This window comes from Phlebotomus argentipes, unplaced genomic scaffold, assembly GCF_947086385.1.
Source record: "Phlebotomus argentipes unplaced genomic scaffold, Phlebotomus argentipes genome assembly scaffold_18, whole genome shotgun sequence".
Classification (NCBI taxonomy): Eukaryota; Metazoa; Arthropoda; class Insecta; order Diptera; family Psychodidae; genus Phlebotomus; species Phlebotomus argentipes.
Window position 1 is genome coordinate 4,535,043 of NW_026776177.1, and position 27,879 is coordinate 4,562,921.

General features: G+C 42.1%; 1 protein-coding gene across 2 annotated transcripts in view; it reads right to left on the reverse strand.

The window, feature by feature from the left end:
• The window catches only part of LOC132259500 (zinc finger protein 236), a 34,810-nt gene extending 13,334 nt beyond the window's left edge, over positions 1–21,476 (reverse strand). Inside the window, exons 1-3 of one of the 2 annotated variants that reach the window (XM_059757164.1) lie at positions 21,456–21,476; positions 19,972–20,288; positions 1,465–1,479 (exon numbers count right to left, since the gene is read on the reverse strand). The gene's annotated coding sequence lies outside the window, so the exon portion shown is untranslated. Of the gene's footprint in view, positions 1–1,464; positions 1,480–19,971; positions 20,289–21,422; positions 21,433–21,455 lie in introns of those variants that run through there. The other variant, XM_059757163.1, reaches the window with a different exon arrangement.
• Positions 21,477–27,879: the final 6,403 nt, after the last annotated feature.

A 27,879-nucleotide genomic window follows, 5' to 3' on the forward strand; every position in this document is an offset into this window, starting at 1 on the left:
CAAGATAAGCAATTATGCACAATTTAATCGCGTAAAATTAACACCAGACAAATTTCATTTGACATTTTTCCCCCAATTTGCCGACAAAATTGATGCAAATCTTGGTTAAGTTAGCATATTGAGCCATATTTGTATACCAAGTAAATAGTTTGAAATGGGATTTTGCAATTCATATCGTTTACTTAAAATTCAAATTGATTTGACTCCCTAATAAATAAACAAGAGGAGAGATCATGACCTAGACTGAGACTCAACACTTCTGTGCGTCAGTGTAAGATAAGAAGGAAGAAGTCGCATGGAAAGTCGATGAAAATCAAAGTAGAATTAATCTAGTGAGATTTTCCATAAAATATCTCCAATCATCACGAAAGACTCGGACTTTGGCGCCTCTCGATGAGAAATTTTAATGAAAAAAATTTGTATTCTCCGGATAGCTCTGGCCGAAGATGCTGAGAGAGAGAAGAGTTTTGGGAGGTGAAGGCAAGACAAGAAACCGAAGGAGTTAGATAAGAGTCTTAAATAACATTTTCAATACGCATTAGTAGCATGATAATAAATGTCTCTTTTGGTAGTTTATGATAAGAATACAGGGGAAGACACTGTCGAGAATGGATCCAGCGAGAGAAATGGATGGTGGAATTCATTTTCACCGGTGGGAACAGGAGAAATAAAAGTAGAAAAATAATCATTTCAGTATTTTAGTGTTTCCAACATAAATTTCACGACGAGATGCGCGATACACATTCTCATCGCGCGGCGTGATGGTGGTGATTTGGGTGGGAGAGTTTAAGGAAAAAAAGGTAGTCAAATGCTTGGTCGATTGTAAAATCGCCATCAAATCTAAATTAGATCACGAAGTGCTGTATTAAATTGTGAATTGGAGTGGCAGAAGCCCCAGCCAAGAAGCTGTGCGCTGTTTTGCCCGAGAGAGACGATCTCGCGCGCGAGATGCTGAATTATTGGGCCGATTTGCATATAGGCTGCCATGGGGAGAACATCGCGCGAGATGATGTTCTTCAAGGCATCAACACGCCCGGACTATTGCCTCATTTGCCTTCTATGCATTTTTCCGGCGTTCAGCGTCTCGATGAGACGCCCAACTGACAGATTGTGGTTGATTTCTTGTAGGATTTCTCACACAATTGCCATTTCTCTCATGGCATCGCCACACTTCTTACCTACGCCATCAAGAGTATCACTTTGTGCGCACCTCCTTTGCACCTTTGCGTTTTGCCCCCGCGCTCTCCGTTTTGCTGGTTAGCTACTTGAATTGAAAATAATTATTCCCCACGATTGAGGTGGCCATTCGTGTGAGTGCGCAGTTGATTTATTCAAATCTAGATGTACCGCGAGGAGCCACAATGAGCCAGCTGCCGCGCCACCAGCACACATTTTGAGTGTTGAGAAGATCGTGGAGCGAAAGAGTTCGATAGAGACGTTAAATATGATCGAGTTATGACTTACCACCATCTAAGAGATCTGTAACGAGAGAAAAAGAAACCATTGTGAGTGAAATATTACAAATGACGACTCTATTTCAATTATTTCAATTAGCCTCTTTTCATCCTCCCATGAGACTTTATCTATGCTTCTAATAATCATATTAATAAATTTTGAGAACTTTCCACGTGACATTTAATGCCTCTCAAGCTCTTGCGCCTTGTCCGCAGCTTTTGACTCTGGGGATTCATGGATTTTGTGACCTGATTGGATTTAAGGTCAGCGGCTTTTTCGATTAGAGTGCAGATTTAACGTGGCGCGGTCATAAACTCCAAAGTGTTAGGAGTGTATTTATAGGTGCATAGCTCAGGTTCCTACCCAAGACAAATATGACAAAATTGTTTGGCGAAATTCTTTTTAGAGAGAGTCCAAAAGATTAAACCCATAAATCATTCATTTCAGACTTGGCGTTTATTGTCTTGTTTAAATTTTCTAGTTCAACCATAAAACCCCCCAAAATGGAGTGTCTTAATCGGAAGGATGACAAGAAATCTGATTGATCCTCAATCTCACACGTGTGCTGACTTCTTTCACCTGCGAAACGGTGTCAATCGAATTAGTGAAAATCTCCCTCATTGATCAGCAATCGAGAGTATATAAAATTCAGCATGGGCAATTATTTAATACTCGCGATTTCGAAGCTCGTGCATCGACTAGACATCGATCAATTGCATCACCGCCGCGCGCTCAGCGATGTGATTTATGGCCTCATCGCGTCTTTTTTCGTCTGACAATTTTCATTTTGCAAAATCCCATTGAGGCGAATTTTCATCAGCGCGCGATCTTCGCGGTGGTCGGAGTCGAGAGATGCGTGCGCGCCCAAGTTTAAGTGCATAAGCACACACTTGGTAGCCATTTGTTTGCCTTGTTGTGCAATTAACTCATGCAGATTTGTTAAATTAATTGCTTTACTTGCGCTTAATTGTTCTTCTGACAATTTCTCTGGTATGGAAGAAGAGCTTCCTCCTCATTATTTGCACACGTCTTCTTCATCAACCCTTGAGGATTTCTTTCTTAACCTCCATCAAGGATTCAGAGAGAGATGGGAATTGCGGAGAGTGATGCGGTGAATGCCCACCCTCAGTCCGCCAGTGAATATGGAAAGCGATAATCAATTTCTCAGCACCAACCCATCCATCAACGGCCCCAGGAATCTCTGTTGGCACGTTTCACCCATCTCTCGAGATAATTCACGCAGGCGATTGAAATAGAGGAAGTCTGACAGAAACAGCAGAGAGAAAAGTCTTAATGAAGGTACAACACAATGAGGTATCCGTAAACAAATAACGCGTTCCTTTCCCATAATTGAAATCAATTAATCATCTCGATACACCCTTTCCTTCGGTCAGTCTCTCGCGCCATGTGGCTTCCCTTCCTCTCCTTTTTTTCCACTCTATTCCACCTCCTCCTCCGTCAAATGATGCATACATTACTCCGTGCCATACTATCGTGCACATCAATTGCCAATGCTCATGAGAAATCACGGCGCAGCGGAGAGGAGCGAGAGATTTCAGGTGGAATTGTGCGCTTTTTGATCTCCTCCACAGTATAATTGTTATTGGACCCCAGCGTGAGTCAGTAAACCACCACCGTGAGTCCGAAGCCACGGTCGCCGTGGTCTTTCCACCCAAGACAATCCATCACAGCCCAACCACCGCCACCATCTCTCTCTCTGCAAGAAGGCGATCCAATTTGATTTATAGCTTGTTAAACAAATTGATCTGGCACAGAAGAGCGTGTCAGGTTTCTCCTCTTGCCCAGGCTCTCCGAGTGGCGAAGATATCCACAAGATCGTGGGCGATTCCCTGAGCCATGCACGAGATCTCCAACCGAAATGTGTGAATTGTGCGCAAATATGCGTTAATTTGAAGTATGTGACTTGACAATTATTGCTCTCTAATATCTAACACCTCTTCCATTCCGCACGCACTTGAGACACACACTGGAGTGTCGCAAAGTGTCTTGATAAGACTGATGATCGTGTTGGATTTATTTGAGCTGAGATTCCTTAAATATTTCTGGGGGAGAACTTTAACCTCCAGAGATTTCTCGCGCGATATCATTATGGGCAAACTTGTTGATTTCCATATGGAAAATATTAATTTAATAAGAGACCATGAAGAAGGTACACCAATCACTTTTAACGATGCCCACAAATACCCAAATCAATCGATTATATTCCACCTGCTGGCGAAGAGGTGGGAGATCTGGAGGGTATCTGATCAATTTTATGACTTCATTAATTGCCAAGATAGCCAGAGCTAATTAATCCCCTTCTCCGGCAATCCCAGAGACTCTCTCTCTCTCTGTCAGAGATTTACATCTCGAGGGCGCTCTCTCGGTGGAGACGACACCGAAAACCCACCCAAAACCTAATCGATGAGGCTCAATTGGCCCACAGTTTAAGACACAAATCCCAGGGATTTGCTAATCGCATCACATTGTGAATCACTGGGCATAAATTGGACGTGAATTGATCACAAAAGGTAGAAAGATGAAGCACTTTGGCTTCCTCATGGTGACTTCTTCCATATTGATTGGCCATCCCAATTAATTTAGTTGAATGTCGGAGGGCTTTTTGCTCTTAAGCGCGCGCCGTAAAGCAAAACGCTTTGCCGCATTTTCCATTAACCAAATTGGTGAAATGGATGTGTTAGCATTGAGGTTGGATGTTTTTTCTGCTTCACCTTTCACCACAATTTTCCCTCCTTTATCCGAAGAAATTTCCACCCGAAGGAAAGCCACGTGAATCCAGAGACAATCGGCACGACAGCCAATTCAATGGTTTTTGATCGAGAATGCGCAGCAAATGGCATAAAATGGTCTTTTATATGAGAAGTGTGCAAATTTTATGGCGTTTCGTGTTAATTGTATTATATGGCTCGCTTTATATTTTCGATGGTGATTCTTGAGCTCAAATGAGGCATGTTTAACGGTGTGAGCAATGAACTTAATGAGGCACAGGAGATGTACATTGCCTAATTCGGTGGAGCATTTTCTTCTTGCCCAGTCTCGCCCCGGATGATTAAAGTCGGTACCCGGAGGTGGGAGTGCGCGCAATCACCGTTGACCATGTCTTCGGCTCAGTCATGCCATGCCCTCATTCAATCGCATCACTTTTACGATGTCCTCTGGCTGCGCGAATAATTCGCTCAGCATTAACGAGACACCATCACTCCCCTTCAATTCAGACGTCATAACCCAGCTTTATGCGCGCGCGATGCAACCGAGGGCAGCCAAACACAGCACTTGGCCTCCCCTTCGCGGCATGGCCACTAATGGGTGCCAGTTTTCAGGTGTATTTCTCCAAATTCGAAAATGAGACTCGACTTGCCGTTTTTGCTCCTCTTCCACGGTTTGTAGAAGACAATAATTGAGACGAATTTGTAGAAAGATTTATGTGATCATGCGAGTTGTGTCGTTTTTTGTTGCATCCCAAAACCAAATTTGTATTATAATAGCCATCGATTAGGGAAATTTCATTAAAGCCATTCTTCTCGTTCTCCCGCTAATGGGGAAGTTCTCTTTGGCGCTGCCGTTTTTTCCACCGCGCCGTGCCACAAGTGCGAGAGAATTGAGATGGACAAATTGAATAAAATTGAAAATTGACTAAACTGGCCGAGGGGAAAATGTGTGTCTTTAAGAGGTGAAAAGGCGAGGAAGATGAGGAAATAAATTTTAATAATTTAACACCTTCCCAGTATCTTCAGCAGCTGGGTGGGGAGAATGGATGGGTTCTCACCAGATTCATCCTCACACATTTCCAATTATATGGAGCTTGGCAGAGGTTCCGATAAAGTGCGAGAAGAGGAATGACTACAGAAGAAGCACTTAGCCGCTAATAATTTAATCACCCCGGCCGACCAACTTGGGGCTCTATTTAATGGTGAGGCTCTCAATTGAGCCGCGATGTCGCTCTCGAAAAACACGATAAGTCCAACACCTCTCTCTCTGCCCAGCTGGCCACGCGAAAACGCGAGCATCGATCACACCGCTGACCATCGGATTGGAAGGTGTAACTGTAATTAATCGCGCTATTATTATCTGAAAACTATTAGTCAGACGGATGTGTGGCATGAATCTCATTGAAATTTTTCGTCTGATATTATTCAGCCAACTTTCTCACACTCCATCTCAGCCCGTCATCTCGTCATTCTTGACGCTGTGACTTCTTCAGTCCTCATCAAAAGTCAATGGCAATCGATGGCAGGGCTTTCCACTGTGACTTCGCAGGTGCCGCCAGTTTCCTCCAATTCCCTCTCGCTCTATTGCCGGCCACAAATTGGCAACATCATCCACAATCGCCTTCCCGCTCTCGCCATCGACATCGCATGTGAATAAATATCACCCGTGATGGTCACCGTCCAGCTTATATCCATTCCACTAATTAACATTCTCTCGCTCTCACGCGTTCGCTGGGCTTTTGGCGGGTGGACTTGAGTGGGTGACGTCAGATACCGCGGATACAGTGCGCGACAGCGAAGTAGGAACGCCTCATCCTCAAGGGTTTTGCAAAAATTCCACGAAAGATGAACAGTTCTTGTGACTTGAATTTTTTGCCATCGACTGTTCAATTCTCCAAACAATGCCGAAATGCTCGTCCGCATTTCAGCTCTTTATGGTCAGTGGACCAATTTGTGAAACTGCGATCGAGTGTAAGCGAGGTCGAAGCTTCAATTTCCGCTCTTCTCTTGGCCATTTATTGATTTTTACTGCCACCAAAATCGTTCTAGATCTTCCATCGGTGCGCGTACAAGAAGTTGAAGGCGGAATTTGAATATCTCTCATCATCACAATATAAATCAAACACTGTTTACCATTACTCAATACGCGCTGAGTCAATTGACAATGATCATTGAATAGTTATTTAAAGTTTATGTCACTGGGTGGATGTTATTTATTTGAAAATCACTCGAATATCTCACGTTGCGACGCGCTTTGATTAACATTTTATGCAAAGAGACGAAACGAAGAGCGGCAGTCCCGCCATTAATATTGATTTTTGGCCCCGAAAAAGGCCAAATATTAATGCTTTTAAGTGAGACCAAACAGCATTCCTCCTGCTGTTGCTAAATAATATTAACTCCACGGACCCAGACATAACGGAGCCGACATCTTCGGGGAGAGACACTGGCGCGAGTGCGAGCGAGATCGCGAGATTTGAGAGACAATGACATCATATTTTCAGTATTTATGGCTCTGGACATGGAGAGGCTCCGATAAAATGGCATTAATCGAGTGGCTATGCTGAGCGAGAGGTGCACGCGAAGCATAGGGACCAAATTGGTCGAAGCAGGTGAACGATTGCCGTCTTGGCACTCAAAGTCTCTCGAGATCTCGCGTGGGTGTCACTTTACCGTGATCAAGAGTCATTCTCATAGAGGAGTATTGAACACTTTGTCGCTCGTTCCCGTCCAATCTCTCGTGCGCTCCTAAAATCTACTTTTATTGCTGAGCCCGAGAGAATTTCAACAGGTGTAGAAGCCAAGAAACTATTTGATGAAATCAGGCAGAATTGGCAAATTTCTCACGATAGCCGCATTTGAGCAAACTTGCGGTGCTCAGTAGAAGGAAAAAAAACCAAGGAGAAAAATCACTTGACGGGTTTTTGATTGTTGGAGAAAACAAAACAGTTAAATTATTAAAATGAGTAACGATCAATCAATTACGGTAAATTCATCGTTAAAGTCATCATCGAACTGTGGTGAGATTTAAGACATCCAGAGTTTCTCCGGCTCAATAGAAGCTCCAAATTGGCGCTACGCGAGATGAGAGTCTTTCAATTTCTTTCAGAGCACTTTTTCCAATCCTCATCGTCATCTCACACCTTCACAAGGTGGCGGCGGAGCGCAAAAAAGACGAACCTGAGCAAATTGAAACGATCGCGCGAGTGGAGAGAAATAGCATTATATCCACCTTCGGGCATCTTCAAAAGCCCATTTTCTGCTCTGGCGAAATTATCACGTAATTGAGATTTTTCCCCACAGACAACTTCAGCAAGAAGTCAATTGTGATTTCCGTCCGCGGCTCATTTTCTGACCGATCGCGCCATTCAAGTGGCGCCTAATTTCTCAACTGGAGCAAAGATTTCGCTTCATAAGAAACTGGTTGAAGAGATGAGCTTGTTTGGCTCAATTAGAAGTGAGAGAAAGAGAGAGAGAGAGAGAGAGAGAGAATGTAGAGTTATGATATTGATTGTCTAAGAGATATGCTCAAAAGGCGCTCGATTCGCATATGATCTGAATTTCAGAATCACACTGTGACATCCTTTTATCTTCCCAATGATGTCTTTCTCGAAAAACTGATGCGAAAGCTGCAATTTTGAACCAATAAGCGTGATGTGGAAGCGTCATTAGGGCGATTCGAGAGGCAAGTCTGTGAATTGCTACTGTTTTGTAAGCCATTTGCGCACCTTGAAAGACCTTTTGTCCAACATATTAGAAGCATTTGCCGTAATTACATATCATTACTTAATCGAGCCCACAATTCACGCCGAGGCGTGTGATTTCTCAGGGAGGCTTTCTCAAGACCCTCTCTGGTCTGGTGTGCAACTCCAGCTGTCCCTCCTCGCATCCTGCATCGTATTTCTTGCCGGCCCGACTTAAATACTCCCACGGCGGCACTGGCAAATAAGGTGTGCAGAGTAATTTTGGCACTAAATAGTTCGTGACACAATTACATGGGGCGAGAGAGGCACCTGGCTTGGAAGTGAATGCTGTGCAATTAAAAAATAATTTTCGCTAATAATTTTCAGTTGGAATTTTGCACCCGAAACGTGGTTGTATCTCATGTCATGATTTATGGTATGTAGGTGAAACGCGAAATGCCAACAGAACACCTACATTCATTTCTCAAATGCCTGATTTACTGGCAAATGTATCGAAATGCTCATAAAATTCACTCCTATATTATTGCCCATAATATTTGCCATGAGCTTTTCAATTTGCTAATAATACTCTAAATGGTCGTCATTTGAACTTGCGCGGCAAAGCTTCCCAGCGAACTAAAAAAGCTAAAAAAAAGGCAGCTAATTTAGCTGAAAAGTGTCAAGTTTACTGAGCTAAAATTTTAGCATCTCCAGAACGAGAAATTCTAAGCCGAAGTATTGAAATGGAACCAATCAGCGATCACAGGGAACGATGGAGGAAACTCAAAAGCGCTACAATATTTTTTTTTGCTTTAGTTAGCTAATTTTTCATAAATTTTCTTAGCAATATTTCAAAATTTTTGAAATCTCTGCTTATTTTCATTAAATATTGTGCTAAATTCTTTGCTTTTCTGTGATAAGAAATTAGCAGGAAAAATGGAAGTCCAAATTAGATGGACTTTCCTTCATCCGGAGCCTTTAAATCTCTCAATTTTGAGGTTATTTGCATGGCGTTATTAATACAATTAACTTGAGTGTTGTAATAACGAAGTATATTATTGAAATGGCAAGGTTTTCCATGATGCGACATCTAGAAATTTAAGTGCGCATCAGTACTTTAACTGATCGCCGCTACGTTCGCTAGTGCATCAATCGAATGGCTAAGTTCTTAGCGAAATAAAGCCAAACAATTAGCTTTTTGAATCATAACATTGAGATCTTAGCATTCTGTGCTCGCTGGGAATCTTCTTCAGATCAACTCAACTCGACTCGCGCGCGCTTGTCTTTGGCGTCTCTGTCGAATTGATTGTGAATTAATTAATGCTCGAACGTAGACTTTTGAGTAGTTTTTCGGGGAAGATATTTGCTTAAAAAATCAAGCATTTAGCACCAGCTGTGCTTCTCACCATTTTTATGCAGATTTCCAACCGCTTCTATTTCCCAAACTCCCAATTGAACTTTCAACTCTTTCGCCACACAGAATATGTCGAACATCGATGAGAAGCCCAAGAGAAGAAAAGAAATAAATGGAGGAGAAGACATTAAAAAACAGTGGTTTATATCTCTTGTCGATTGATGATCATGAATTTATAATTCCAATCGGTGTCTGTATGAGAATTTACCGATGTCGAGGGATATTATTTATAAAAATTTCTACTGATAATAAATAAGGCGGACTCTCTCAAGAGCATAATGATGCGATCTTGAGAAATAACTTTTTTCATGCGATCGTGCTGAAAAGTCTCTCTCAAAATTTCCAATGTATATGAATTTATCCAGCGCGCGCGAGAGAGAGAGAGAGAATGAATTGAGGGTGTATGTGAAATAAGAGAAACCTCGAGTTTTTGTTAATTATACAGACGATGGATGAACAAAAAAAAAACGACGAAGAGGAGAGAAATAATGATCAACAGATCACATTTCATCGAGAGACTGTTGGAGTGAGAAGAAAAGCAAGCGATAAGATAGTCGCTGGAGACGTTCTCACTCTCGTGCGCTGATAAATATGACCGAAGAAATATCGTGGGAGTCGGAATTGTCCATGAAGACTAACGAAAAAGCCAAGGTGAAAAGCAGGATTTCATAGGATTAAATAACAAGTGTCTGTGCTTATTCTCATTTCATCCAGACACTGAATTCTCTCACTCTCCCTCTCTTTCTCTCTCCTCTCTCTCTCACTCTCTCAGCCACTTTGACCGCAACTCTCGCGCGATGTAAATAGATAAATTCAATAAATTCAATTCTCCCGATGTTTATCACTTAATTCTGCATCAAGTCGCGATTCAAATCTAGAAGCACTCATTCACACTGAAATAAATTCAATATTGTATCCAATTTGATTAGAATTAATGTTAAATTCATATGTTTGAATACATTATTCGAGACTTATTTATTTATTTACGGAAAAGCGGCAAAAAACGATTTTCCCCACTGCTTCGTATCAATAAATTTCAATATTAACGGACAACGCATGGGAAATTTTGTGATAATTGATTGCGTTCTTGATTTTGCCGAATTTCTTTCCCAAAACACTCTTGTGACTGTTGAAAATAGAGACGAAACTTTGGTCTTATGATATGCAAAAAGTTTGATATTTGAATGATCAATAATTTAATTTATAGCGCGATTGTCACTCAAACAAGAGATGATAAAAATGTGTTATATTAGTTTAAAACAGTTTTAAAACTTTAAATGATCCATCTGAATGTGTTATTTTAAACTGACTTCCAAAGATGGATCAATATCTGTGATTGTGGCTCTAATTTTGAAGCATTAACATGAAATATATTTGCAACAAATCCTTTTTATCACAAATTTACTGATTATTTTCTTGAGTTTTTAATAACTTTGGCAAATTTCACAATTTTCCTGCTTTTACACAATGTGGAATCGCTCAAAACTTCTTTACAGTAACACACTGTTTTAGTGAGAATACTAAGCTTATTTTTCCATGAGCATTTTGAATGTTAAACTTCCAGTGTCTTACTAAGAATTGATCCATATTCATGCAAATCTAAGCAATTCCCTTAACAAGGGTAAAAACAAATTCTTGCTGATTTTTAGAGGTTTCCTTGTACTCGTAATGGCAACATCTTTTGTATTTGAGCACAGATTTGTGTCTGATTGCAAGTTTATGCTCACAGAGAGAGAGAGAGCATTAAACACCTGACGTCCAAACATGACGATCATTTGTTGTATGTAGGAAAATGGTTAAATCAGATAATTCAATACACAGCATTGCATCCAACATATTAACTATTGTTCTCGATAGCCCAGATTGTGGTCAAGTTTGCACTCTTCCGGTTCTAAATATCTCATCTCTCGTGCTCCCAAAAGCCCATTTGGGGTCCACGTGATGGTTGCATTTAGCAATTCTGTGGCAGTGTCGCCGTTCTTTTGAGCTGTGCGACAATAAAGTTGCCAAACCGGGTGACATTTTCTCCTTGTGCGCCTTTGTCTTTAAATCTCTCGTCTCGTGGCCATCGGCGAAGATTCTTCTACTGCCCCACAATATTTGCCTCTCGGCCAACATACACTTGTGGTGGTGCTCCTTGTGCTGGCTGATTTATTTATCGAATTGCACATTTCAATGAATAATTAATATATTGTCGACAGATTGAATTGCTAAATAGCCGTTTGGACGGATGGACGATCAACAGCTATTCAGTGGAAATGAGTGCGCTGTGTGGCATGTGGAAATGTTGGCGCGGCGAGTTGGGGTACAAGTTGGGTGAAAAATTTGTGAATGATGCCAATGAGGTGGGGCGAAAAAGGGACAGGGGCGTCGCGCGGCCCTCGAGGCATTGGCCGCGGCGCAGCGGAACGGGACATCGGCGGCGGGAGGAAGAATGAATACAAACAGGTTCCCCTTTATTATGATTTTTTTTTTCACCTCCACCGCCATCCCGACATTCCTCTTATTTATCTTCACTTCTTCACCTTCTCACTCACAAACATCATGTTGGGGAACTTCTTAATGTTTATATTATTATTGTTGGCCATTATTGTTATTGCTGTTGCCTTGTTTTATTTGTTGCATTGTCAACGATCAAAATGGGAACATAAATTATTTATAATATCACATTTAAACTCGCCAAGCTTCGACATTGCCTCAGACATATCTGCGTGCTTTTGTCCACTTCTCCGCGGCTTTCCACTACGAAAAACCGCACATTCACGCAATCATCCAGCAAGTGGAAAGAAAGGAAAAATTTGTGTCATTGTTTGGCTTGTTTTCAGTATGAAATATTTCACACTTCAATCCGCCTCTTCGCCTCTCTTCATCTCCTCCTCGCATGAAGGGAAAACCGCAGATATTTCAAAAGGAACAGAATAAATGTTCTTCCCAGAAAACCACACACAAACACACTCGCACACAAAAGCCCGCGCGCGCGTCTTTGCGGGAGGAAATTCTGTGAAGTGTGTCAGAGTGGCCTTATCAAGTGCTTTGTCACACAAACTATATTGATAATTTCCCCCTTCTCGATTTGCGTCGCGGAATCTTCAGTCATTTTCCCAACAACCTCCAACAATCTTAGAAACTCGGCGTCATACACACTTAGTTTTTCCCGCATGATTTCTGAGGAAGAAGAATGCAACACGATGTCTAACAGTCTGTGGCAGAATTTCACGATCAGCGCAGAGGAAAAATTGCAAGATTTCCCAGCACAACATCAATGACTGTCGCTAATCTGTCGCCACCCACTGTACGCGCCCAGACACTTTGCAGCGAAATAAGAAGTGCACGGCGGTGAAAAAAGATGCAGTGAAATTCTTGGAGAAAGATAAAAAGATATGTCGTGGCTTTTGAAGACAATGGTCGTATTGCCTATTTGTAATGTCCTTTTGTGCACCTCATGTTTATCTCCTCATTCTCGTTTCTCCTCTCTGTCCTACTCTTTTTCTAAACACCAATTCCTCTCTCTCTACGGAATCGCTCATTATCAATTCGCTCGCGTAAATACAAAACACTCAACGAGAGGCGATTAAAATAAAATGAAAGAAAAGGCAAAAAATAGCCGCGCGCAATCGTTGACTGATCGTATAATGTGTTTCATTGCACATAAAAATTTATTTACTGGACGATCGTCATTCACTATCTCGCGACGAGAGAGGGAGAGAGAGCATCACTCAAAACACACACGCATTAAGTGCAAGTTGAGGTGAATTTGAGACCGATTGAGGTCCAACACTGGCTATGTTGGACAGATCTGGCGGGCCAAATTTATGCTACCAATGGACTTCTTCGCCTCTCTTCCATCTTTCTCCCGCTTCTTTTGCCGTTAAGTGAGCTTTTCTCCCCCTCCGCCTTTTGCTCGAAATCCACCGTGGACCCAACGGAAAGATAAATTATTGATTGTGATCAATTCTCTCGCTGTGAGTGCGAAAAAAGATTTCCCAGGGTCATCTGGACGGGAGGCAGCCGAGGGGCGAGCAACTCGCGCTCTAGACGCGACATTGGCGTCATAAAATAATAAACAACCCGCGAAGCGCCCAATTAGGCGACGATTTGAACAGATTTCTCAGTCAATTGAGCAGAAATCTCACCATTTGTTCGCCCCTCGACTTGAGATCTTATGTGAGAGTGGATTAATCGATACGCGAAATCGCACTGTTCGAGCATTTATTGCCACAGTAATCCACTCAAATTGATCCACGAAAGATGCCTGACAATTTCCCACGATTCGATGAGTGTGTGTCTGTCTCTCTCTCGCGATTCTGAGTGAGACACTGCTGAGATACCCAATCTTGACACCTGCTTCTCCCAATAAAATTAGTATCACGGATTTATGCACTTGTTTCCATCATTGTTCACCATCGGCGTCGTCCAGTATTTTTCATCATTATTCCCCATTTTACTGCTGAAAAAGATCTTCAACTCCGCGCGCCACTCTTGATGATCTCCCTCTTAGGAGAATTTAATGCTTCTTGGCTTCGGCTTCTGGCTCTCCTTGTATTTGTACTCAAATTGGAGGTGGATTTCTTTTACTTGTTTCATGTCTCTTGGGACTTTTTGTCTGCGCGCCTCTGCCGAGTCTCGCGCGCTCTCACCGGCGAGAGGATGGTTAATTCTCCTTTTTTCCCGAACCATCATCATCTCTTCTTTTCGGGTTATTGCTGTTTGGCGCTGTGTTCCCCTTTTTTATGTCTGAATCGGATATTTCCATACCCCAGTCGCTCGATCTCCCTCACACCAATTACGCGCGGACACCGCGCAGCAAGAAATGTTTTGTATAAATGTATTGAAATGTATTTTGTAATTGGCTATTTATTATACGACGGGATTTTTTTCTCTCTCTTACCTCCCTCCCGTTCAGCACGGAGATGGTGGAACGAAGAGTGGCCAAGACGAGGGAATTAAGTGGGAAATATGCGGGAGGAGATGAAGACCATCACAGTTCATTTGAATTGTACACTGTGAAAAATCAACATTTGGAATGTGAACCGCGAGCGGAAATCGAGATTGTGATCAAGCATTAAATAGTTATGAGTTCGGAATTTAATTTAAACATTAGTAAAGAGGAATAATTAATCAAATAGAAAAACAGAATAGACATTAGTGACATTCAAGGGGGAGATAATATGGTCAGAAGTTTGGCTCATAGCTTTCATTATTCAACTTTGAGATATATTTTCTAGGTTATGTGATTTTTTAGAAACAAAAAGAGAGTTTAATCTTTAAATTCTTGCATGAAACACGAAATTATTTCTCATTTAATTAGTAGAATTGAGCATTTTCACTCAATGCAAATCGCAATTCTGGAAACTGAGTAGTAAGTATTAAACATAACCTCAATTTTTCACTTCAAACTACCAAATTTTGAGCCAGAAAGATTCTAATTAAGGAAAGCCTAAAAATTAGAGTTATAAAACTGTCAGAATTCGGTTAGATTTCAGTAAGTTAGCAGTTGATTTTAATCTTGTTACAAACAATGCATAAAGTCTGAAGTTCTGAAATGTGACAGAGAGTGGTGTACAGATTTGAGCCGTACTATCTTCCCCTTGGTGACCTTAATTAGCGCAACTGGTTCGTGTTTCTGGACAAAATTCATCACAAATGATATCTTTAGTAACTTCCTAACATGTTATTCTAAGAGATCCCATGGAAAGACAATCGCACTTTCGATTCCCCGGTTTTTTCGCGTGCATCACAGATGTACGTACAGTTAAAAAAAATGAAACACCAGCAATCGAATAATCGATCCATCGACGATCGTTTCTCCGGTTGCTACTTCTTCCATCTTCCGTGCCGGGCAGTTTGATCTTTTTTCTGTTGCTGTATATTCCTCTCAATTTTCTTTTTCAGCCTTTTTTTCATATCATTGTATATTCCCGCTGATCTTTCCCACAACACTACATATTTAACAACAATACGGGCAGGAGTGGGACAACTAGAGGCAGCCTCTCGGGTATGACGCAGAGACAAAATGTTTCAAATATTCCATGTGATAGCCGAGAGAGCACACTGTCTCAGTCGCACATCTTGCGAAGCTGGCTTGGGGGCAAAAGGGAGAGATAACAGTGAAATAGAGTGGAGAGGAACACAAGAAAAACATCTTCCAACTAATCATTGACTCGAATTTAATTATTGATCTACAAATTGTGATCTTCCATCTCATTTCCGTCACCGTTCACACAAAGCACAACTCGCAGTAAGAGCTTTCTTAATGGACTTTTCTCATCCGCGCCAGAGCGACAGAGAGAGGGAGAAAACTGCTCGAGACGGTGCCATTTGGGCAAAAGGCATACACGCCTGAATATATTATTAATAAAAATGTTTGGCATAATTAATTGTGGCGGCAAATTGTCATGGAGAGATTCTCACAGACTAATTCCATACTGACAAAATGGACAAGCTCGCTTTCCGCGCGCAGCTTCTTCACATTTTTCCCATGGATCTTGGTGTGTGGAAAGATCTGCGAGGGCGTTTCCATTGAAATCATCTCATTGAGCATTTTTACGATTGACTTGAGCCGAAAATTCGCCGCGCCGTTACATTTTGGCAGATGGAGTGCGAAATAAAAGGGAAGATGCGCGCGCGAATGAGCGGGAAAAGTATTAATAATTGTGAATTATAGCATCTTAATCATATTCAAATGGAAACAGACTGAGATTTTTTCCAGCATTCCAATTTAACGGACTCCAGCACGTCGTTTTTATCGCATTTTTTGCTGGTCACTCAACATCTTCTAATCATCCTATAGAACTTTTTCGGAAGACGTCTATAGAGGTGCGATTAGAGATGAAGAGAGGTTCTTGGGCGAGGAAGCATTCACGTGTCTCTAAAGAGGCATAAGAAGGTTGTTTCACCTTCGGCAGAGGGTGAAGAATGGGTTCAATTAACCGTTCCGGACAAATGGCACTTGTGGGATGAATTGAGCGCGCACACAAATCGAGTCATATATTGGAAAAGCCCAGTGAATCAATAAACATCGCCCCAACTGTATAAGGTCATAAAAGTGGTTGAGACACAAAAAGCGGACAAGAATTTTAGCCGGTGTGTTTAGCAATTAAGAATGAGCTTGCGGAGGGACATAGAAATTTTTCGAAATTTTTCACATCGATCCGAGAAACACGACAGTGTTTGGCTTCGGGGCAATTTGGCGTGCGGAAAGTCCGGTGAGAGCGCTTTTAATCGTGCTGGGTAATTTTACATTAGTTGCTAAATGTGCGCTGGTGTATTATAGGAGACATGGAAGGCCTTTTTCCCCGGCGCGCGAGAGAGAGCGAGTGGTTTTTCTGTGGAATGCAGCACCCACACCGGATGCGTGACACAAGACATACCAAGAGAGCCCAAGAACCGCAGCGGGTTTCGTGGAGGTGCAAAAAAAGGAGGAGAATTCTTTCTTCTGATCACCTCTCACTCATCCCGTATCTTGAGCACACACATCTTGTGCCAAGAGCATGAGATTCTGTGTGTTTTCTCCCCAGTTTCCTTTCTCTCTCTCTCTCTCTCGCGCGCGAGAGCACGACAAAGAAGGTTTTGGTTTCTTTCTTAATTTCAAATTTAACACCTGAGCAACGGCATTTTCGTGTGCACAGCAATTTTCCCCGGCGAGTCCGCAGGAGAGTAGAGGTGTTTGAATATGACCGTGTGCGCTGTGTGAGGTTGTTAATCATAAGGCACGCAATGGGAAACCCTTTAACCCTTTCTCCTCATTTGCACCGCAGCGCCCAACGGCGGGAAGAAAAGTGATATGCCGAAGGAAGCTTTGATGATGGCCAAGCAACGCCACAGAGAGTAAGAGATATGAGTGTAAAAGACAAAAAGAGCGACGCTTTATAATTTTATATTTTATACATACAAAATCGACTTTATATATTTATTTCTCTCTCTACACAAATAAATCAGGCACGCAATCTCACAATAAAAGTCAATTTGAGCGCTCTTTCTCACTCTCTCTCACCTGTGCTCAGGTGTTTATTGAATATTGAGTGTTAAAAATTTAATGTGTAAAATGCGGTGCTCAATAAACAAGCATCACTCCTGATCCACCTCTCTCTCACTCACCCATGCCCTTTATGCACTTGCCAGCGCTCGCCCAGAACATAATACTTTTGACACTTTTGCGGTCAATTCGCGAAAGTTCCGCGCACGCACTCACGAACGATTGCTACACCCATAAATCGTGAATTAATTGCACTCCTGTACAATTGAGTGCCAATTAACAATCGCCGTGGAGGAACATAAAACCCTGCACGGGTCGAGTTGCGCCGTTGGGTGGAAAATTGGTGGCTTCTGTTGCATATTTCGCCAAGGCAGAAAAGGTGGCAAGGAAGGCAATAAACTAGAAGGCTTGAGGATACACACATCTTGCGTATCGCGAATCCCTTTTTCATGCGCTTCGACGTTTTGTGTGTGAAGTCAGCGTGCGTGGCTTGTATTCATCGCAGTTATTTTGAAGAATTTTAGCAAAGATCGCAAGTTTTCTAGGTAATATTTCTGATGCAGAAATAAGACTTCTTTTAATGTTCAAATTTTGCGGAAATTATTTCTGTGCGTTTTCTGTCCAACTCTGCAAAAGCTTTTAAAACAACTGTACATCATTGACAATCGCGCAGTCTTCAAGCAACACGCAATCTTTCACATGATCCCTTCATTTTCCGCACCGTTTCCTCCGCACATTCCCCAGGTTAATCTCTCCCCTCCGACTAAATCTAATTTGTTCACTAATTGCCCAACAATTCACACTCGCACTAATGTTGCATACTTTTTTCCAACTGACCGGTTGCAGTGTGGGTCAATTTTGAACAGTGAGAGAGAGAGTGAATAATAGAAGTGACGAAAAAAGTTGTCGCAGTGCAGAAATAATATTGCCAACCGCAAATTTGTGCGTTGTAAATAATGAGTATTGATTGAAAATGCGATTTTCATCAACATCGCCCAGTTCGTGAGCATCAAAATGAGCATATTCATGTATGACTCTCCGCCGATGGCCATTTAGCGCAGAATTATTTGTGTGTCATCTCCGGCTGTTGCCCAACAATTGGCTATGGCATTCCGGCTCCGGACAAAGAAGGTGGTAAACAAATATGCGGGTGGTTTTTGATGTGAATATGACGATTCGGCTGAGACGCGAGCGCTGTGTGCGCCTTGAGAGACAGGCCACAAGAGTCAGCGAAAATTTATTTTCAATTCATACACTGTGAAAGACTTGAGCGAGAGAATGAATATGAAAGAGAGCCACCCGCCGGCTCACAACTTTTTCAAGCCACACACAACAGGCCAACATATAAAATTAATCGGAATTAATTTTTATGTGAAGATAGGTAAATAAGGAGGAAAAAAATGGCTGTGGAAAGAATAAAAATCATGCTGACTCAGGCGTCCATGCTCTTTAATTATTGAAATTATTGACTGATTTTTCCAATGATTGTGATGTCACTCATTAAATAGAGTGACAAATGATGGAAAAATCGTGGGATCTTCAAGCTATATAAATTTTTGCCCAGAAGAAATGGTGTGTATTGATAATTGAGAGTGAAGAAGAGACAATAGAGCAAATATTATTTCACGCATTTCGGGAATGTTTCAACGAGATGGATTTCTTCAATATGTTTTAGTATGAACTTCTTCTTTTTTACGGAATTCATATCTAAAAAGCCACTCTTGTGTTTGCTGCGTCAACAAAGTGCCTCTAAAGTCACACAGAATTGTGAAATCGCCCCCGCGTCTACACTTCTCCCATGCACTGTCATCGAAAATCAATTCATAAAACGTGAAAAGGCAAAGTAGACGAAAGAATTTCTTGACAAATTACCACTGGTGACCCATTAAGAGGTCTGTGCTTAACAATAGAAACACACTCTCGCACGCGTTACCTGCAATTAATTGCATGCAACTTCGAGACGCAGGTTGAGGCGTCAATTAACCATGCCAATTGTGTCAGGCTTGGGCGATGATTGATTGAAATTTTGGGGGCTCCCGAGCGACTCTTTCAGTCCACCCACATTCGCTCACGATGCACAGATACGGGCCAAAGTCTTATGGCTTAATTCGTTGCTCGAGACAAAAAAGCGCATATTAAGTATGCAGTTTTGCCGAAAAGAAGCCCTGGGTGGTATTCAAATTAAGAAAACGGTTCACTCAATGTGTTGATAGTGTCAGGCGATTTTTCAAAAATTCTTAAATTAACTTGCTGCTTGACAGATACTGTTACAAAATGCGGTTACAATTGAATTCCAATCGAGAAGGTGGAATTGAGAGTTTATTAATTTATTGTTGCAACTTCACATAATGCCCCGATTGGCTCTCTCAAGGGGGAGCCAAATCACTCCTCAGCTATTATTCATTGGAAAGCCATTGAGTGCATTAGGAATTTTCCGAGACGCCCCAGTAATGACCGGACAGGTAAATTGTGGGCGAAGTTGTCACAGGTAAAACGAGTCAGGAAACATTCGCAGCATTTCGACCGGAGGCGACGACACCGAGTGTTGGTGAAATTTTCGGGGCGACGGTAAAGTTTTATTGCCCTGAGCTAATTAGTCTCCACCCTCATTATGTGGGAATTGCAATAATCCGACCCCAGTGTGCCAAGGAAGTCTCTCGAGATGTAGAAAAAAAGTGTCTGTGGAAGGCCATTTGATATGCTCAATGTACTCACCACTGCAACGGGAGTGTTCGGCTCCTGCAGGAATTTATCCGTTCCGCACTGTTTGGTCTGTATCTGCATACAACTTTTCTTGGATGGCGCGCGCTGGCGAGCAGGACCTTTTCGCCCGATGATGGACAGCCTTTTGGTCCACGTGCAATGCACACAAAGATGCCCAGAAGCACTCTCAAGAAAATGCACTAAATGTCGGTGAATCCAGCAATCAACACTCAGTCTTCTCGGCTACGAATAAATTTTCATGGTTTACAACTTGTGACATCTTACTTCGCATCATGTGTAAAAACGCGCGACTCTGTCGTCTCTCTAGCCTATCAAATATATATATATATGTTTTACTTCTTACTAAAACAATTATCAAGTTTTAATTATATTAACGTGTTTAGCACATTTGGGAATTTCACTCGCACTTGAGGAGACTTAATAGGGATTCCTTTTTTACTTTAAACTTATGTGTTTCTGTATTTTCATCTCTTCTTCTCGTGTGTGTTTTTTTTTGTCTTCCTCTTCTTATATCACCAATTTCTTAAGACACTTTGTTGCTGCTGTTTTAATTTCTGCTTCACGTCGAAATCTCCGCTGCGTCATCAACGCATGGACGCTTTTGACGGGAAATTGAACGAGCGAAGTTAACGAATATCGTTAATTTCATAAGATATTTCCAATATATTGCTTATAATGTTGTCAAAATTGATTATTTGGCTGTTGCGATAAATATATCTCGTTGCTATTCACCAAAGTTTTGCATGGAAGAATATCGTGTGGTTAATTGTATTAAAGTTTTCCACGTTTTTCCGCTTCTTTTCGTAAGAGTAATTTGTGCTATTTAAGCATTAAATTGAGGTACTTTCAAACTTTTTTTTTCTTCGTATAATCTTATTGTTGAAGTGTTCTCAAGCACTGCACTTTAGCGTATTCTTGTTTAGTTTTAAAAAGTATTATAACTTTGGGAAGGAAGATAGTCTCGACTTTACACAGTTATTCATAGATTGATTGTTATCAGAAATATATATTTAGGAGCTTATATCAGTTGGTCAGCAATTGAGGGCGTTATTTCGTAAAATATTAAGAGATGAATCCTTTCGAGTATTTCGCCAAGTCGTGTCGCAAATACCAGTGTCAAGTTTTAGTTCAATCACATGAGATTAATCACTCGGATTTGTGGCTTTTTCGGGGGTGGATCGCATAACACTCTGTCACTATCACAACGTATTTTTCGATTCATATGAGCCAACATAACTTATTGCTGATTTGTCACATTTTCCGTGCTTTCCACACTCACTCTCGCGAGACTTGCCATTCGGATTGATACAAATGTTTATTTATCGGTCGTAATAAAAGCAAAACCGTTAATTGTTGACTTCCAACAGATGATTTATCTGCCCACAATCGGCGTGGTTTGCAGTCCCTGGACGTTGGAAATCTTTGTTGGGTTCTTCTCTTACTTTGGGGGGGTGGTTTTGCCGGAAGTCACACACTTTTCCGCCAAACTTCCTGCGCTCCGAATGTTCTTTTTCCCACCACTTGTTCGCGCTGCGGCGGAGTGAAAACTGTGTCGGTGGCTGCAGTTCAGGGACAACTGTGTGCTGTGTTGTGATAAAAGTATTGCGATATTGTTTGGCAAATAACAAGAAATGACCCGCACCGCATCGATACGAAGGCGACAATAGAGACGAGTTTCGGGTGAGAAATAAACTAAAGGTTCTAGTCGGCGTCCAAACCGACACTGACTTGCCCGATGTTGTGTCGCGACTCTCGCAATCCAACACGGCACTTCTCATTCTTTCACATTCTCCCAATGACGAGCACGAGGAGTGCGCTTATCTCTTCTCTCTCTTCGTCCGCTCTTTCTCTCTTTCTCTCGCGCAACAGTGTTCGTGAGAGAGGCCGCACACTCGCTCAATCTCAGTGCCAACACACTCGCACTGGGAGAGCCACTCTCGCGAGTGAGAGAGTGCGTGGCGGGTTTTGCGAATTGAGGTGTCCCACCCTCTCTCTGTCCCTCTCATGGCCGCGAGGCGCCTCGCCATGTGCCAAATCTCTCACCATCTCACTCTGGCGGTGACTGTGGGGGAGCGAGATGGCCTCTACCCCCACGAACACTCGCGTAATTACGTAACGCGCAGGCCAGAGCCACTTGAAGAGCGTCAAACTCCACGGCGAGGGTGGGAATGAGAGAACCCAGAGTCACATAGGGTCGCACGCTTTGCACTCGCGCACTCGCCGCCTTGGCAAAGCGAGAGGGAAGATGCACGTTGTCCCAAGAGTGTGGGAGGGAGAGAGCAACTCTCTCTCCCAAAAATGCACTCTCTTCGTCAGTGAGATAAAGAATTCAAATTAAGTACGAAAGGTTTGCTATGAACTGCGCAAAAATACGTGAATAAATGCGTAAATTCATTTCTAACAACTAGTCATACATCTTTGCCCTGGAATGATGGCAGAAAAACTGTCTCTATTAAAAAAACAACTAAATATTTGCCACCCATGATCCCAAATGAGTCAAAATTTGAATGAATCTTCAAGATGTTACTACGTCAAAGTCGATGTTTTGCACAAGTTCAAATTTGCGCAGAATTTGCTGTAAAGAGTTAACCATGAGATATTCAACAAAAACCGAAAACGCACTTCTTGGATTTAATTTGCCAGGCAGAAAAAAATTGAGGGAGTAACGAAAGGAGTTGAGCAAGGTTGTGGCAAGCCTCCAAGGAATAAACTTTCATTGCTGATTAATTAAGAAAGCGAATTTTTATGTTAATTGCTATCTGCATGGGTTTTATCGCTATGCCATCTTCCGCCCAGAAACTAACGAGAGACACTCTACAAACCATTTCGAGGGCAATTTATTTCAGACAATAAAGATACTAATTGATTTTTTTGCAGGCCCACCACCAGATTCACGCGAAACTGTCCACCGACCATAAAAATGGCGTGGATGAGTGAAGAAAAAAAGGCCACAAATTTCTTCGGCCAAAAGATGAATGTGCTATTAATTAATAGGAAGAGGAGCTGAACATAGTTTTGGGGATTATCTGATTGTGAGGAGCGCGAGATATTGGAAAAAGGTGAGCTCTTAACTTGGGTTATTGGCTCTTGTTGGGCTTGAAGATCTTGATTTTTTGATTATTTTTAGAATTATGCAGAAAAAAGGTAACGTAAATCTGATATCAGTGGTGGATTTTATTGGATTTGGCACTGCTGCTTGACTGGCGGTAATTTTGTGGGAAGTTTCTCACAATTGCTGGTCTATAATTTATCATGCGTGTTAGAAATTGACCAAGAAGTGAAGCATAAAAAAGACGAGTGGAGTCTTAAAGGTATCGGAGAAATTGCAAATTGTGTGGTAAAATTGCATTTTAAATTCGATTGGAATTGTTCAATTGTTTGCTAATTCCACGACGCGCTTCTTCTCTTGTGCGGGGATTTTTCTGTCCGCGACTCTCGAGACGCCCATAAAATGTGACCAGAGAGCGCCTACCTATATATATATTGCTTTGGCATTCCGACATACTTTAAAATATATAATAAAATAGAAAATGCAACTGGAATTACGGTGAATTTTCGCATTCTTCACTCGATATCGAAAGTGTGTGTGCGCGAGTGTCCCGGAAAGGACAATAATTTGCCTTCTTGACGCGCAGCAAATCCTTAATTTATGGTAATTTCATCGTCTCTCTGGTAGTTTCAACAATCACCATCCCCCAATAGGAGCTTGTCGTCGTTTTTTTCCCTCCATCCGCAGCTCCTCCAACTTTTATTCTTGAGCTACGGTATAATTTAGATGCAGCAGCAATTTGCGGTGGAGATAAGATCTCCTCTTCTTCTCGGTCTCCGTCTTCGTCTTGTGATTCCTCTCGAGAAGTCAGTGAGAGTGAATACAAGAGGCAGAAAAAGGAGGAAGCCCGTATAGTGGCTACTTATAAAGTCGGGCAATGAATTGAACATTGGCGATGGTGAAGAACCAAATTGTGCCTAACCATCATGAAGATGGATTTTGACGCGGAAAAAAGAGAGATTCGTGGAGGAGGAAGCAAAGTATGATTACCATAAGCTGTGTAGTGTTTCTGGGTAGCAGAGATTCTCGCGCTAGTCATGGGTTTTTCACCAAATTCTTGGATGGCTGCATTTTGGAAATGAAGACAAAACACGAGTGGAATTTTTGTATTTCATCTGCGCTGACTTGAGAAATTATCGAGGGAAAATGAAATGGGAGAGAATTCATCAGTCAAGTGGCCATCTCTCGATCGACCACAGTCAATTCTTCTCTGCAGGCGACAACGTGGTGATTATACACCAAACAAGTTTAGCAGATGAAGCATCCGCGGGAAAAAAGGAGATCCACAGAGAAAGACACAAAATGAAACAGAATGAAATCTAGACAGATCAAATTGATTGTTGCTGGAGATATTTTTTTCTTGAGATACACATTTTCGGTTGTTGAACCAAAAGCTTTTGTTGTAGGTGTGGGAACTTTTTCACCATATATATCCACACTCTTTCCCTTCTTCCTCTCTTCCATCGACTGGCCACAGAGCCGCTGATTTGTGCAGGGGAAAACAGCGCGCCAAGAGAGTCTCAGAAAATTGTCCACTGCTTTCCCACACACTGTCAAGAATGCCTTCAGGGGGACGCAGAGGCGCAATTACACAACGAGACGCAATTTACTTCGGGACGCCTTTTGCACGTGAAGCAAGAGGGAGAGCGCGGGACAATGGAGAACTAACAAATTCAGCCATCCCTCCTACCAAGGGCTCTTGCGAATCCATCAGATTTCCTTGAGGACCCAACTGAACAACTGCACCCAATTTAGGTGCAAAAGTAGGGGAGAGCGGGGCGAAAATTTTAGTGCAGACTTTCGATGCATTTTCCACTGAAGGAAATTTTATTTGGTCTTCTGAATTCTCTTAGTTATGAGCTTCAAAAAACCCTGCTTAGTTTTAGGGTCAGAAAATGCAAGGATTTCGGACAATTTTCCAGTTATTTTTATAGTCAAATCCTGAAGAAATTATAAAGAAAGCCTTTAGAGGATTGAAGAATATTATTTCATAACCAATGGATAATCTAATGGAGGGAAAACATAAGGATTTTCATTTTCATTTTCAAGGTTTTAAACTTTATTAGTGCTATATAATTGAAAGTAGTGAAAATACTTGACTTAAGTTCAATTATCTGTAGGTTTGAAGCTGCCCCACTCGTAGTGAAAGACATGATCGAAAGAGATCCACAAGAACCGTACAACTTTTGCGCTAAGTGTGTAAGAAATTATTATATGCCTTCAAGACATTCTATAATATCTGTGCTAATGTAGCCTTTAGAGACCTTTGATCGCTCAGTGGTTTCATTCCTTGGCCTCTCAACCCTCTCCCATTCTCCCCTTCTCTCCCCTAATTGAATACAACATCGCGCAACTTGCACTGTATCGTGCAGAAGTTATAGTATTTGTCCAGCTGGGTGCTCCTTGTCACCGCATGAATTTGTTCCATGCACTCACGTAAACGACGTAAACACAGTCCTCAATCTCTCCGTCTTTGTAAATCCCAGCGCGCTGGTGAGAAAGAGAGTTGGATATTGTTAGAGACGTCGAGGGGAATAATCACGGGAATGGGGTGGCGATTCCACCTATTCAATGACTCTGCCGTGTAATAAATTAACAATTCCATCCATTGTTGCACCGTGATTTCTATTCTCCGGCATTCTCTGCTGGATTCTGCAATGTCTCGCAAGAGGTTTTTCCTCCGGGAGGGAAGACGGTGGCGTTCACCGTGAGAAAATTGCACCCTTCCATTGAGGTGCGTATTTGCGGCAATTGTTGGTCTTCGGCCGAGGGTGAGAAGAGCGGAACTTTGGGTGGGGTGGTGGTGAGCGAGGGAATTTTGATGTGACGCAATCCCAAAGTGCTTTGAACATCTGCCTCGGAAATATTTATAATCTCCACTAGGAAGAGAGTGAGTGTCTTCCTCGGTGGCAGAAACATGGGGTGGAAAGCCGGTTCTTCGGGGTGGAAGATGGATTTTCTTCTCATGAAATCTGGGTGGGTACTTAATGAACCGTGTCATCCTTGAAGTGAGCTTCAAATCCTCGGGATCTCATCGTAATGGGAGCCCATTGTGCTCTCCTTGGCCAGAGGCAAAGAAAGCATTCCAGCTGCCTTCGTAACGGATGAGATTCTTCACCCTCTCAATTGGTAAAAAAAGAAGTACTTCTTTTGCGATAAAATTTCACTCTCGATCGAGGGTGACTCTATCATAAGACGCTCTCCTGCATCTTCACACTTGTGATCTCTCGCGTGGATCGACTTCTTTCATGTCTTCTTTGGAACATTTTGAGTGAATCGGCTGTGCCATATGTTTGGCGTATGGATAAAACGTACGATGGCAGAAGAAAAGAAGAGTTTCTTACACAGAAATTCGCACGTGCTATCGAGAGCGTCTTCCAAGGAAGCGCACATCAGGGAGTTAATAATCCCGATACTCGAGACGCTCCTTTTTGGCTGCAGAGCGGAAAAAAGACGAAGACAACACGTGAGACGTGAATTTATATGCTAATTCACCTTGATTGTTATTTTTCTGTATAAGCATCACCGCAGTGTTAAAATGGATTTGAAAATCGTTTTCAACCGACTCCGGATTTCCTCTTGTTCGCCCAGGTATACAATTCCTCCACGTTTGCCCATAAAATCATTAATATGCCGATATTCTGGGCCACAAGAGATGGAATTTCATCAAGTTCCCGCTCGGAAGTGCAATCAAAGTGCTGTAAATCATTCGGAAATTGTCTCTCTAAGACGATCTGTGCAGGATTTGCTGCGCACACAAGAGTCTCTCGCCCATGATAAGCCAAGAAATTTCACACTTGAGCGATCGATGGAGAAAAGGAGACTTGCTTAATGAGACATTGCCGTGAGAATCTCAATCGAGAAGACAAAAATCAATTAATTGAGAAGGAAGGCATGGATTTGGAGGGCGATTACTTGTGAGGAGCGGGAGAAGTCTCAAGTGGAGCAATTTCAATGGAAATCATCTGAAACCACTCTCCTGTCGTGAGTTGGAGCCTCCACAATGAGCTATAAATCATCTTTTTTTTCCTTCTCCACCATTCTTTCCACCCATTTTCTAGTACACCACCACGTAAGTAATTCACCTCTCGGGCTACCATCATCTCGCGTCAATAGGATGACCTCTTGAAAAACAAGAGCGCGACTCTCGAGGCTCCGACGAAGAAAAAAAGAGAACTCACCCAAAAATTCCGACCGAAAGACGCGATGGAAAAAAGAAAAGCCGTGGAAGAGCAAGTGGGAGAATTGGAGAGATATCGGCGCAAATTGAGAATTTTATGGATAAAACCCCTGTGAATTTGTGCGCCTCTTCCGAAATCCATCAATGATTTCCAACATTTCCAATGAGTAGCACTTTTTGCCGCCACTCAGTTTCCACATACAAATTTATATTGATTTTACAAAGTGTAACGCACAAACAATTGTTTTTTTCCACCGCCACACACAAATCGATGTCTTTCACGTTTTGATGTGCAGTGTGGAAACCCAAATTCACTCGTGGGAAAAATATTCTAATTGCGGCCGATTGGAAGTGACTTAGAAACAGCAAACGAATAAGAGATGATGGATGGAGAAATTGACTCGACCGTGGAGCGATACTGTTCATCGTCTTGGATCACTTGCTTCTCTTTTCCGTTCGATGGAATGCCGATTAGCCAAAAATTTAATCAGTTTCTTCTCCAGATCCATCAGTTTGCCTGTGGAAGACTCTGAGAAAACGCCCAATTACTCACCTTCGGCGTAATTGGTCAACCTCAGCCACAATCACTTGATTTTGAGATTAAATTTTTAAGAGAATAAGTGGCACTAAAAGAGTCTCAAGTCTTGTTTCACTTGCAACAGAGATAAAC